Below are 13,136 nucleotides of genomic sequence, written 5' to 3' on the forward strand. Positions count from 1 at the left end.
TATAATTAGCAGCATTCCTAAAATTCAAAGTACTATAACTTCAGCTCCTCAGTTACATTAACATATAGCAACTAGCCCTGGTACCCTGACATTAACAGGGAAATAACAGTTTTCTTAACCAAAAAAGAAAACAATTTCTTAACATACAAATTATAAAGAAAAATAAATAAATAAATATTTAACTTAAGAAGAAAAAGAAACAGACATTTCATTAGATCTCATTTTTAATAGTTAGTGACTAGTTATAGCTAATAGTTGTTGTTTACTCAAAAAAAAAAAAAACAAAAACAAAAATTAAATCCTCCTTACGGCACCGTTGTTGCTTTGCTTAAAACCCCAATTCATTGTGTGAGCCTCATGTTATCCTCTCAACTCTAATCTAATGGAAACCCATAACAAAGATGGCCAGCGACTCTAGCCTCAGCCCAACTCTCTCTCTCTCTCTCTCTCTCTCTCTCTCTCTCTCTCTCTCTCTCTCTCTCTCTCTCTCTCTCTCTCTCTCTCTCTCTCTGCCAATGGGTATGTTTAGAGTCTTTAGATATGGCAATATTATCTAAGTTTGAACACTAGCATTAGGGGGTGTAAACACCCCTCAATTGCTATTTTACAACCTAAGACAGCAAAAACTCATTCCATCCTGATTTGTATAATTAAAAAAATTGCAACCTATGAATAGTAAGATTGCATATATACAACCTTACTATTCGTAGGTTGTAAAAAATAATAATATTTAATCTAGTGGTTGTGTGTGAAGAGAAAAAGATAGTGGCAGGAAAAAGAGAGAGAAGAATACTTTTTGTTATTTTATTAGGTAATTTATATTATTTTATTGGGTTGAGTGTAAAAATAAAAATTGGGATGTAAGGTGAGTTGTAAAATGAGTTAGTAAAATAGATAAAATAGTGTTTAAGGATGCAAATTTTTTTTTTTTTTTTTTTTTTTTTGCATCCTCGGATGTTAGTGCTCTAATTGCATATATACAACCTTACTATTCATAGGTTGTACAAAAAAAAAATAATAATAATAATCTAATGGTTATGTGTGAAGATAAAAAGATAGTGGGAGGAAAGAAAGAGAGAGAATAATTTTTTTATTATTTTATTAGGTATTTTATATTATTTTATTGGGTTGTATGTAAAAATAAAAACTGGGATGTGGGATGAGTTGTAAAATAAATTGGTAAAACAGATAAAATAGTGTTTAAGGATGCAAAATATGTTTTTTTTGCGTCCCTGGATGCCAATGCTTTACTTCTAGTATTAAGTTTTAACTTTTGTAGTTTATATTTTTTTTTTTTATTATTAAAAGCAATAATTGGGTAACACCTAGTTTGCACTGAGCTTTTTTTCCACTGACTTGTTTTTTGGTTAGGTTTAATTCATTTGACCTTTCTATTTTCTATGAAGTAGAGAAGTAAGTTCGTTCACTTCATTGCCTTCACAAAAAAAAAAATAAATAAATATTATTATATTTTATTTATATTCCAAATTTGATCATTGGCTTATATTATTATATTCGAATACTAGCCTGTGTAATTGTTATAGAGAGCTATTTAGTTCTATAATTTTCTTTTAAGACTATATAACTAGATTATAAAATTTTATTTAGATTTTATAATTGGAGTAGACATATTCATATATGAAGAAAAGAAAGTGTTCAAGATTTGAAGGTTATCACTCATTCATATATTTCAAATGCTGAAGTTTCAAATGTTGAAACCCCTAGAAAGATTCAAACCTAAGAAGTAAATATTGTTTTCTTAAAATGTGATCTTGGATTACAACTACTAATATCTCCATTTATCCACTTGTTGAACATTTCAAAGTTGAGAAATATTAAAATAGAAGTTAAAATTAAAAACAATGCAAGTCTAAAAATCAATTATTAATAATTTCAGTAGTGTGGGGGCCGGTTAATCAATAATTATTAAAACCGTGTTAACTGGGCCTGTGGCCCATCTGAGGACGTTAAACCATCCGAGGAGACCCATATGAGGTTATAAGGGGAACCAAATGAAAAGAGGAGTAGATATCACATGAGGTGGGTCCAGTATTCGTCCGAAGACAAAATCCTTCTCGGCAATATGTGTCCGAGAACGACCTGAACGCCATATTGTTACAAACACATTTCAGAGCTACATTACCACTAAAGGTGGGACATGGGACCAAGGGTCAGAAAGAAAAGATAAACAAATATCTTTAACAACTGTTGCCTCCGCATTAATTGCTTCTCAATCAACTCTCTGGCCGCATTAATGTAGATGTGATGCCTGAACAGTGATAAAGCAGCCTTACAGCTGCTGGTTGAAGGTTCTAGGAAGTGTTGGATGGGACAGGAAGGGATCCCCCGAATCCAACCTACACGTGTGTGGTGAAGATGACACCAAGAGGACAATATATAATATGGAAGAATGCATTGAGAGAAGGGATCGAAACTTCTAAATAATTGGTGCCTAGAAGAAAATCTCATGAAATAAAGAACTTAGCTTACTTCAATGATAAATTGATCATGATATTTATGTTAATCCATCTAGAAACGTTAAGTTTAATCGTTTTTCTTTTGAAGTTAATCTAGTTCTTTGACATCCACGCTCTACAAATTTATTGTTTGGGCCTTTAGCGTTCGAACCCAATACGAGTTTGGGATCATTACAAATTGAGTCCTTACAAGTAGCATAAAAGAATATAAGGTAAATTTGTCGAGTTAAAGTTAATTTATAAAATAAAACATTGATTTTACTTTTTAGTCATGAATTTTTTTTTTTCAACCTAAGAAATTGATTATAATTAGCCTAGCCCCCCTTAAGAAAAATCCTAGCTCCGCACTATACGTAGTACCTCAGTAATGGAAGTCGAGTTGGGTTGAATGGAGGCAACAGCAACTTCGGCTTGTGGCACTTGTGACAAATCATTATTCACTATGACAAATCACTATTCACCTGTGACAGATCACTATTTACATGCGTGAATAGCTTCCAAACAAATCCAAGACAGTCCAGACAAATACAGACAGATGTTCATAAGTCACTACTATTCACTAGCAATCATGAAAAGAGACCTGATAGATTCTCAAATAGACTATTGCTCATCAATAGTAATTTCCACAATATTCTACAAGTTTTCACCAACAAATTAACTTGAGTTGACAAACTCAAGTTATTTTTGAAGACTTACCTTGGTTCATTTCATCTATAAAAGGACAAACTCTAAAGACAGAAGATAGGTCCAAATTCTAAGGTTCAATTCTCAGGTTCAAAATTGAGGTTCAAGTTTTAGGTTCAATTCCCAGAAAAAGATAGCCATCTCTCTACCTTAGAAAGACTCTTGTAATCCTTCCTCTCTTGTAATCGTGTAATCCTTCCTTATAGACAAACAAAATCTTGTAACCTTTTAGTTTCAAAGACAGATTTTACTTTGTAATCTTGTAACTCTTCAAAGAGAGTTTTATTTTCAAGCTTGTAACAAAGACAGAAGTTTTTATTCAAGTCATATTTTACTAGTTTCTATTTTCATATTCTATATTCCGTTTTAACCTATTTTGAATATATCTATTTTGTTGTTTTCTTCTTTATCATCTATTTTATCATTGTTTATGTTTCTATATTACTGTTGTTATGGCATAAGAGAATTGAACCTTAGAAGAATCTTGGATACCATAACATACCCAAGAGAGAGCACAGCAGTAATATAGAAGCATAAACAATGACAAAATAGAGGATGAAGAAGAAAACAGCAAAATAGATTTATTCAAAATAACTTAAAACAGAATATAGAATATGAAAACAGAAACTAGTAAAATCTTACTTGAATAAAAACTTCTATCTTTGATAAAACTTAAAAACAAACTTTTGTCTTTGTTACAAGCTTGAAAATAAAACTCTGTCTGAAGAGTTACAAGATTACAAAGTAAAATCTGTCTTTAAAACTGAAATGTTACAAGATTCTATCTGTCTGTAGGGAAGGGTTACAGGATTACAAGAGATGAAGGATTACAAAAGTCTTTCTAAGGGAGAGAGAGGGCTATCTTCTTTTTGGGACTTGAACCTAAAACTTGAACCTCAATTTTGAACCTGACAATTGAACCTATCTTCTGTCTTCGAAGTCTGTCTTTTTATAGATGGAATGAACCATAGTAAGTCTTCAAAAGTAACCTGAGTAGGTAAAGTTAACTCAAGTTAATCTGTTAGCAGAAACTTGTAGAACATTGTGGACAATACTATTGATAAACATTAGACTTTCATAAAGTGACTTTTGAATTTGTTTAGGAATCTGTAAGGTACTATTCACAGTATTCTATCAAAAAGTAGTCTCTAATCTATCATTTGTTTGGATCTGTGTGGAAACTATTCACGCATGCTAATGAATAGTGATATATCATAATTGTCTTCTAGAGGGTCTGTCTGAGTGAGCTGTCATTCTGTCGTCCTGTCATATGTCATAGGGATCTTGAGAGTCTTGGAATGCTTCTGGGTGAGTTCTGTAATTTAGAAAGGAGGATTCCATCACTGTGTCATTTTCATCATCCGAAATTTGTGATGCAGCTTCAAGTAGTTACTTCTTAAGCTATTTTCTATCTGAGACGAAGGCAAGCTGGCACTGGACTTGAACTTTCTCTAGAAGGAAATTAGAAGTTTCTGTCTTGGAGAAAGAGGTCTTTTTCTGTAATTCTTGGAAAATATGATCAAAATTAAATTTATTCCACAATTTTAATTTTAATTTTCTGGTAAGTATGGGGACAAGATACTGGAGGTGTCTTTCTGTCTTGTATTCCCATCTAATGATCCATGAGAGATCTGGAAACTTGTAAAAGAACTACAAAAGATGTGGGAAATTCTTAAGATGTGGTATATCTGGTTCTTCCTTGAAAGTCTCATAGGCTTTTAAGAGATCAGGAGGGAGAATCATAGCTTCAAGACCATAGGAATTCTATCAGTCAATGAATCATCTTGGTATCATTATGTCTTTCTTTCTATACATATCAAAACGGAAAAACCAAGTATGTCTGTAAATATTATTTTGGAGTAGAAGGAACCTATCCTAAGCTTCTATATAATCATAATAATTATAAAACTGAGGGTCAAAGAGTTAGGAAAAGTTCTTAGTGATCCAAGGTTGTGCTTTCATTGGGAGGGGGTGAGCATCTATTTTATGACTACTTTAGAGTAGCCAATTCTATTTGGGTCTTGGGAGTAAGGTATATGTGTTACCAGGATTGAGTCTGTATCAACTAAAATAAACTCATAAAATTTATGGGTCTTTAAAGCTTGTGTCTCTTATTCCCTCTCTCTCTCTCTCTCTCTCTCACACACACACACACACACACACACACACACACACATACGCCCTACCAGCCTCAACAATCACTATATAGAGACCTATCCATGCCTTTAACCTCACCATTCTTACCAATTTCTCCCTACCAAAACCTCCAACCATTAGTCATGATACATCCTAATCATAACCCTTTTAAACCAAGTGGATCTCTCCTGATGCATGTTTATACGCCCTACCAACCTCAACAATCACCATATAAAGACCTATCCATGCCTTTGACCTCACCATTCTTACCAATTTCTCCCTACCAAAACCTCCAACCATTATTCATGACACATCCTGATCATAACCCTTTTAAACCAAGTGGATTTCTCCCAGGCATAACACATTCAGCTCCACCTTAACTAGAACCCCAAGCTAAGCCACAAAAAGAACCTTCTTCTATGAAAAAAGACAAAGAACCATTATACCAACCCCCAGATCCAACTATTGGTGCTTCTTCAAAACCACCAGATATGAACATGTTGACTGTGGACCCTGACCCTCCAAACCCAATCTCATCATTTCTTAAAACCCTCACCCTTGAAGATTCAAAAGAACCTTTTGTGCTCCCAATAATTGAGGACACAGACCTAGACTTGTCTGATCTTGGTTTAGAGGAAGTGTTTATGGCAGATACTGAACCAAAGGTAGAAGAAGATGATGTTCTTCGCCCTAAACAGCCTCCACCTCCACCACCAATCTTTCCTCCACCACCCTTTATCCCTGACAACCAAACAAGGTTGACCTATTCACCAACCACAGACTCAAAACATCTATTCACTATTGATAATGCTCCTTCTTCTAGATGGCATGATGAGATTTTTAACATGTATTCATGGTGCATAGCTGAATTCCAAGCCTTAAATGCTACTGTTGCCCAGATCATTGCTAAATTTGTTGCAAGAGTTACAGGAAGATTAAGAGAATGGGGGATCAATCTAAGAGAATATAGGCAAAGACAGCCAGCTCAATGCAACACACTAGAAGACTTTTTTCACAATCATCCAAAATGAATTTCTTGGTTCAGTGACCCATTATACGGAAGTAGCATGAGAGGAATTCTTATTGATGAAGTGTTGCTCATTTGAAAGAAAAGATTTGGAGAAATATTTTGATAGAATGTTAAGGAGATACTACTCTTTTAATGGCATGGATGATGTTAATTCCAAGCATACTTTTCTCAACTCCCTGCCAGAACCATTAGGAGATGAAACTCTCCATATGATGAATCTCTAAAAGGTAACTCTACAGCAAGCTTCCTTAGGAGAAATTTATTAGCATGTACTCATTGCCTTAGAAAAACTCTGCAATCGGAGAAAATTTCTTTCAGAAATTGACAAGATTCATAGCAAACTCAAAGACAATTGTAAAAGGAAAGACTTGCAAATAAAGTGCTATGAAAAAAATTGCGCCTGTCCAACAAAAAGAAGAGATCATTTCAAGAAATATTCTTGGAAGAAACGATACAATGCAGGACAAAAGAAAAAATCCTTCAAGAAGAAAAAATGGAAGTTTCTTAGAAGAAAGCCGTTTAAAAGAAAATTTTTGAAAGTCTGTTTTGTATGCAGAAGACCAGGTCACTTTGCAAAAAGTTGCCCAATAAAGGAGAAAGTAGCAAAGCTTCTTGAACAAGCCCAGATCCATGCAAATGATACTCCTTTCTCAGATGTAGAATCACTCTTTTCACTGGATGATGACTACTCTCCTCAAGCTTTGGTAATTATGGCCTATTCTACTTCAGAAGATGATTCAGACCCAGACAATGAGGATGACTCAGACCCAGAGATCCAAACCATCTATACATCCCAACCCATTATAGCCCCTCTAACTAACCCCACTCCCATAGCTTAAGTACATATTCTTCTTGACACTTACTCCAAACCCATCCCAGTAATAGCCTTGTTTGACACAGGAGCAGTAGCAACAATCCACCATCCAAAAATTTTACCTGCAGAATTTTGGTTACCTCATAATTAGATGTTCCGAGCGGCAAATGGATAAACATTCTTGATCACCCTCAAAAGTAAGCCTATCCTCATTAGAATCTTTCCAACCCTTACCATCACACACCAAGTCCTTGGATCTCCTCTTACAGGCAAAGACATTCTCATAGGATTTGATCTCCTTCATCAAATACCTAACCTTAGATGGTCTTCAAAAGGACTTTTGCATAAATAGCACCTTCTCACTTAGACACAGTACCTCATTTATTCACAATTGACCCATTTGACTCTCTAAAACTGCAAATTATTAATGACTGTTGTGCAAACAGCCATTCTAAATTCCTCCTTAAAAATCCAAATCCTTTGTGATAAAATCAGAAATTTTTCATGCATTTTCCCTTTAAGAAGAATGAAAATGTCAATCCCACAAAAACCAATCACAAGGGAATGAATCCAGACCATTTAGCCTTGGCCAAGCAAGAACTATCTACCCTCCTCTTGGAAGGCCTCATTGAACCTACAACCTCTCCATGGGCATGTGAAGCTTTCTATGTCAACAAACATGCTGAGCAAGTTTAAAGAAAACTCAGATTGGTAATCAATTACCAAGATCTTAATCATTTTCTTGCAGATGATAAATTCCCCTTGCCAAACAAGAGTGCTCTCTTTCAGCATCTTTCAAATGCAAAAGTATTCTCAAAGTTTGATCTTAAAGCAGGATTTTGGCAATTAGGAATCCATCCAGAAAAGAGATACAAGACAGCGTTCTGCATCCCAGACCACCATTACCAATGGACTGTAATGGCTTTTGGTCTCAAAAATTCTACATCCCAATTTTAAAAAGCAATGGTAACGTTGTTCCAGCCACTCTTGACCAATGCATTAATTTATGTAGATGATATTCTCTTGTTCTCAAAAGATGAAGAATCCCATGAAAAGTTGCTCACTAAATTTTATAATTTAATGAAATCTCAAGGAATAATGCTTTCAGAAAAGAAAATGGTCATCGGACAGTCTTCTATAGATTTCTTGGGAGTAAACATCTTAGATGGAAAGTATACTTTACAGCCTCACATAGCTGTCTCTCTTGGTGAATTCCCAAATAAGCTTACAAGTACCAAACAAATACAACAATTCCTTGGAATTGTTAATTATATGTTAGATTTTATCCCAAAAATCTCCAAATACAGAAATTGTTTAGCTCAATTGCTAAAGAAATCTCCTCCATAATGGAATTCTATTCTTATAGAAGCAGTCCAACAATTGAAAAAATTAGCAGAAAAGCTTCCCCCTTTACAAGTGAGAGAGAGAGAGAGAGAGAGAGAGGAAAGTGGAAAGTTAAGAGAGGGGGGTGGTGGGGTTTGGATTCTTTGGAAACAGAAAGTGGAAAGTGATATAATGGACGACTTTTTAATTGGGACGGTTATGTGTTACTAGTACATATTTTATTTATTATTTATGTGTCTGTTTGGGTTTTGGTTTTAGGTCGGTCTATTAAGCTACCTATAATACACTGTTTCATCTTCTACCAATTTCTTACATGTGGCTCACTGTAGTGGTTTTGGGAACTTTATTCGTTACTACTACCATTTCTCTTTCTCTTTTTATTTATGTCAAATTAAGGTTTGGGAATTCAATTTCTATTTATTAGTAGGCTCAGTTTGGCAAGGTGATGTTGATTTTTTTTGGGGGTTTGACTGTCTGTTTAATTAAAGGGGCAATGAAATTACTAAATTAGACTAGTAAGGTATAACGGTCTTTTTATGGAAATAATTTATGGTTCTTGGACCTAATCTAGGTGGCAACTCTTTTTTTTTTTTTCAGCCCCTGTTCACTCGGCCGAGGCATACTCTCCCCGAAATCCGCTTGCGCCCACAGTGTTGTAAAAATATTGTGGACATAATATTTTTTCCAAATAAATAATAATTGTCAGGTTTATAATTTTTTACTTTGTTAATTCCCAAACTATTGAAGATCTTCTTATATATATATACACATTTATTAAAAAGTTATTAACTTGTAAAAAAATTGAACGACATAAAATTCTCAAAAATAAATTACACCAAATTTAACTTGAATCCAATCTTATAAGGTGTAGTGGCACCAAGTTTTTACTAACTTTTTTTATAGTTATTATGTATTATGAAAATCATGTTAATTACAAGTTCATATAAAAGTGAATTTTCTTTTTCTTTTTGTAGATAAACATATAAAGGTGATGATGCTATAATCACAACTTAACAATTTAATAAGTTATGAAAAATGTTGCAAAAAAAAAATTACAATGTAAATTAAAAATAATTGGAAAAAATTTAAATGCTTATTATTTATATTATAATTGAAAAAAAAAATGGTCAATTGATAATGTAAGGACTCAATTTGTAACAACCCCAAAATGGTATTGGGTTCGTATATTAAGGGCCCAAACAATATAATTTGTAGAGTGTGAGCTGAAAGGCTAGGCCTTGGTCATCGGACAATGGTTAGACTTGGTTTTCATACAGAGGTGAACCATATTTGCTTAAGAAGTCTCTCTCCTCGACATGGCCTGGGAGGCTCTGGTTCTTGGCCTTTTTTCCCAGCCCCTTTTTCTGGATTGCTTACTTCTCTTTTTATATTAGCCTTTACCCTTCCTCCAACGTCCACGTATAGGTTCAACTTTCCAGGGCTGATACTTGTCCCATCAGCCCATACCCAAAGTGGTTGGGGGTGGTTGTAAAAGCTGAAAAGCATTACTCTGTCTGGCGCAGAGTATTTAATTGCAGTAATGGCAGCCTTTTCTTTGTCCTTCGTCGCCATATTGTCCAGGGGTCCTTTCTCCATCAATGTGGAGGTATTCAGCTTTTCCTTAAACTTTTCCTTAAACTGTTCCTATACCGTACTTGCCCTTTCTCTTAGGAGCGCGTTGGGATGCCGAGGACAGAATCATCCTCGGCTATATCTCTAGGCCATTTGGACTTTCACTGTATGTCCTCGACAATATCCCTCCTCGGCTCGGGCCTTGGGCCCTAAAGCAAAGTGGATCGGGATCACAAGTTCTCTGGTCCCACAATAGCCCCTCAAAATCCTGCTGTTCGGCCCCTCGGACGGAGAGGAGGGTTTTGGTGACGTCGGGCCTATATCACGGCTTGCCAAGCTTTGTCCTTCATTAATGTCGGTGTCTCTTCATTTGCCTGGGAAATGCTCTTGGTTATGAGACATTCCTTAAGTTTTACTCACGTCATGCTTTTGCCGTTTCAGTACACGAGGCACGTCTTTAATAAGTTCCCTTTATGAGGCAACGCCAACCCAACGGTCGTAGACGGGGTTGGGAGTTGAGTGGGAATTATCTCGTTTGTAACTTTTCTTGAAAATCTGTACAGATTAAATGCCACCAGACTCGCCTTCCATATAAGAAGCAAGGTAGGAGGTCATTTCCTTTACGTACAGACCCCTCAATCTTTTCAAATTCCTAAACCACCTGCTGTGGTCAAAGTCCTCGCTGCTAGTGGGATTAAGCCTTAGGGAGTGATATGGTTGGGGCGAAGATGAGGGTGAAGGGACCACACCCTCCCTAGGAGCACTAGGTCTCTCCGAGACTCAAGATGGCCCGGTCAGGGCAAGGGAGATAGAGACTCAAAACATTTCTCCCCCTTGACAAGGCGGCAAATAAGCCTCTTCTTCCTTTAGCCAAAATCCGAAGCAGGTGCTAGTCGCATCAGATTTTTGGTGCGATAGCACGGGGGTTGCTCATCGTCAGTACCATCCTCTCTCTCTCGAGCATTGCTAACATGGCACTGGCCTGATGGGAGTCAGAGCTAGCACGGGGACTAGGCATCCCCGCTTCCTCCTCTCCTCCTTCTCTGGTGCCTCATTTTGTCTCCGCTTCTTCTTCTCTTCCATCACTAGGGACATCCTGGTGTTTCTGCTTCTTCTTCTGCCTCTTCTCCCCTTCTATCAAAGGGGCCATCCTGACACGCTTAGTCGCCACAAGAGCAGAATTTTGAAGGATTTATCGTTCCCTTGTATCTTTTTCCTTTTTGCTTTTCTTTTTGCTTTTGTAGTTAGCTTCTGGTATAGGCTTGCTTAAGCCCCTCATTGTACGTTGTACTATTTCTTTGTATTAATAAAAGATGACTTTATTTTGTTCTAAGTATTCTTTCTTTTTTGCAATAGTTATATTGTGAATGGATGTGCTATTTTTTTTTTTATTCTGAACGATACTTAGGGTCGAAACCCCTGCTAACAAAAAGCTATTATTTTGAACTTATTGAGACTAACAGGCATAATAATGCCAACCTGAAAAAGGTTATACATATAAGACTAACTGGGATAACAACTGAATGCTCTGTATTGCGTATGAGGCGATCATCCGAGGATGGGTAACCCAAAATGAACTATCCGAGAAGGTCGCCGAGGAGTAAGGTGCTTTGCCACATTCCTAACAACATTCATAGCCTTAACCATTTTTGGCATCCGATCCGAGGACCGAGGTATGACTGTACCGAACCTAAACACTCGTTTGCGTTAGTTCCCTTAGAGCTGGGGATCCGAGGATAGGTCGGGATTTCCATTCTGTCTAGGACTTAATCCATTTTCTAATGGATAATCTTCCCATAGGTCTGAGTCCGAGGACCATGCAATATCTTGTTTCTATCCAAAACTTAGATTTTCTTTAAGTAGTTGGTTTCTCCATAGGTTTGAGTCCGAGGACCATGCAATACCTTGGTTCTATCCAAAACTTAGAATTTTCTTAAGTAGTTGGTTTCTCCATAGGTTTAAGTCCGAGGACCATGCAATACCTTGGTTCTGTCCAAAACTTAGAATTTTCTTTAAATAGTTGGTTTCCCCATAGGTTTGAGTCCGAGGACCATGCAATATCTTGGTTCTATCCAAAACATAGATTTTCTTTAAGTAGTTGGTTTCCCCATAGGTTTGAGTCCGAGGACCATGCAATACTTTGGTTCTGTCCAAAACTTAGAATTTTCTTTAAGTAGTTGGTTTCCCCATAGGTTTGAGTCCGAGGACCATGCAATACCTTGGTTCTGTCCAAAACTTAGATTTTCTTTAAGTAGTTGGTTTTCCCATAGGTTTGAGTCCGAGGACCATGTAATACCTACCTTGGTTCTGTCCAAAACTTAGATTTTCTTTAAGTAGTTGGTTTCCCCAAAGGTTTAAGTCCGAGGACCATGCAATACCTTTGTTCTGTCCAAAACTTAGAATTTTCTTTAAGTAGTTGGTTTCCCCATAGGTTTGAGTCCGAGGACCATGCAATACCTTGGTTCTGTCCAAAACTTAGAATTTTCTTTAAGTAGTTGGTTTCCCTATAGGTTTGAGTCCGAGGACCATGCAATACTTACCTTGGTTCTGTCCAAAACTTAGAATTTTCTTTAAGTAGTTGGTTTCCCCATAGGTTTGAGTCCGAGGACCATGCAATACCTTGGTTCTGTCTAAAACTTAGAATTTTCTTTAAGTAGTTGGTTTCCCCATAGGTTTGAGTCCGAGGACCATGCAATACCTTGGTTCTGTCCAAAACTTAGAATTTTCTTTAAGTAGTTGGTTTCCCCATAGGTTTGAGTCCGAGGACCATGCAATACCTTGATTCTGTCTAAAACTTAGAATTTTCTTTAAGTAGTTGGTTTCCCCATAGGTTTGAGTCCGAGGACCATGCAATACCTTGGTTCTGTCTAAAACTTAGAATTTTCTTTAAGTTTGGGGGATTAGCCCCTCGGCCAAGGTGTGGGACGTTGATCTGAAGTTGGAAGCCCCTAGAACTGTCCGCGCTACTGACGCTCCGAAGCGTAGCCCCTAGTGGAATTTTATATTAGAGCAACAACAACGGGCTGTTGGAAGTGACAAAGGGACTTTCTCGATCCACCACCTGTGTCAACGCGCAAGC

Source organism: Quercus robur, chromosome 11 (assembly GCF_932294415.1).
Source record: "Quercus robur chromosome 11, dhQueRobu3.1, whole genome shotgun sequence".
Taxonomy (NCBI): domain Eukaryota; kingdom Viridiplantae; phylum Streptophyta; class Magnoliopsida; order Fagales; family Fagaceae; genus Quercus; species Quercus robur.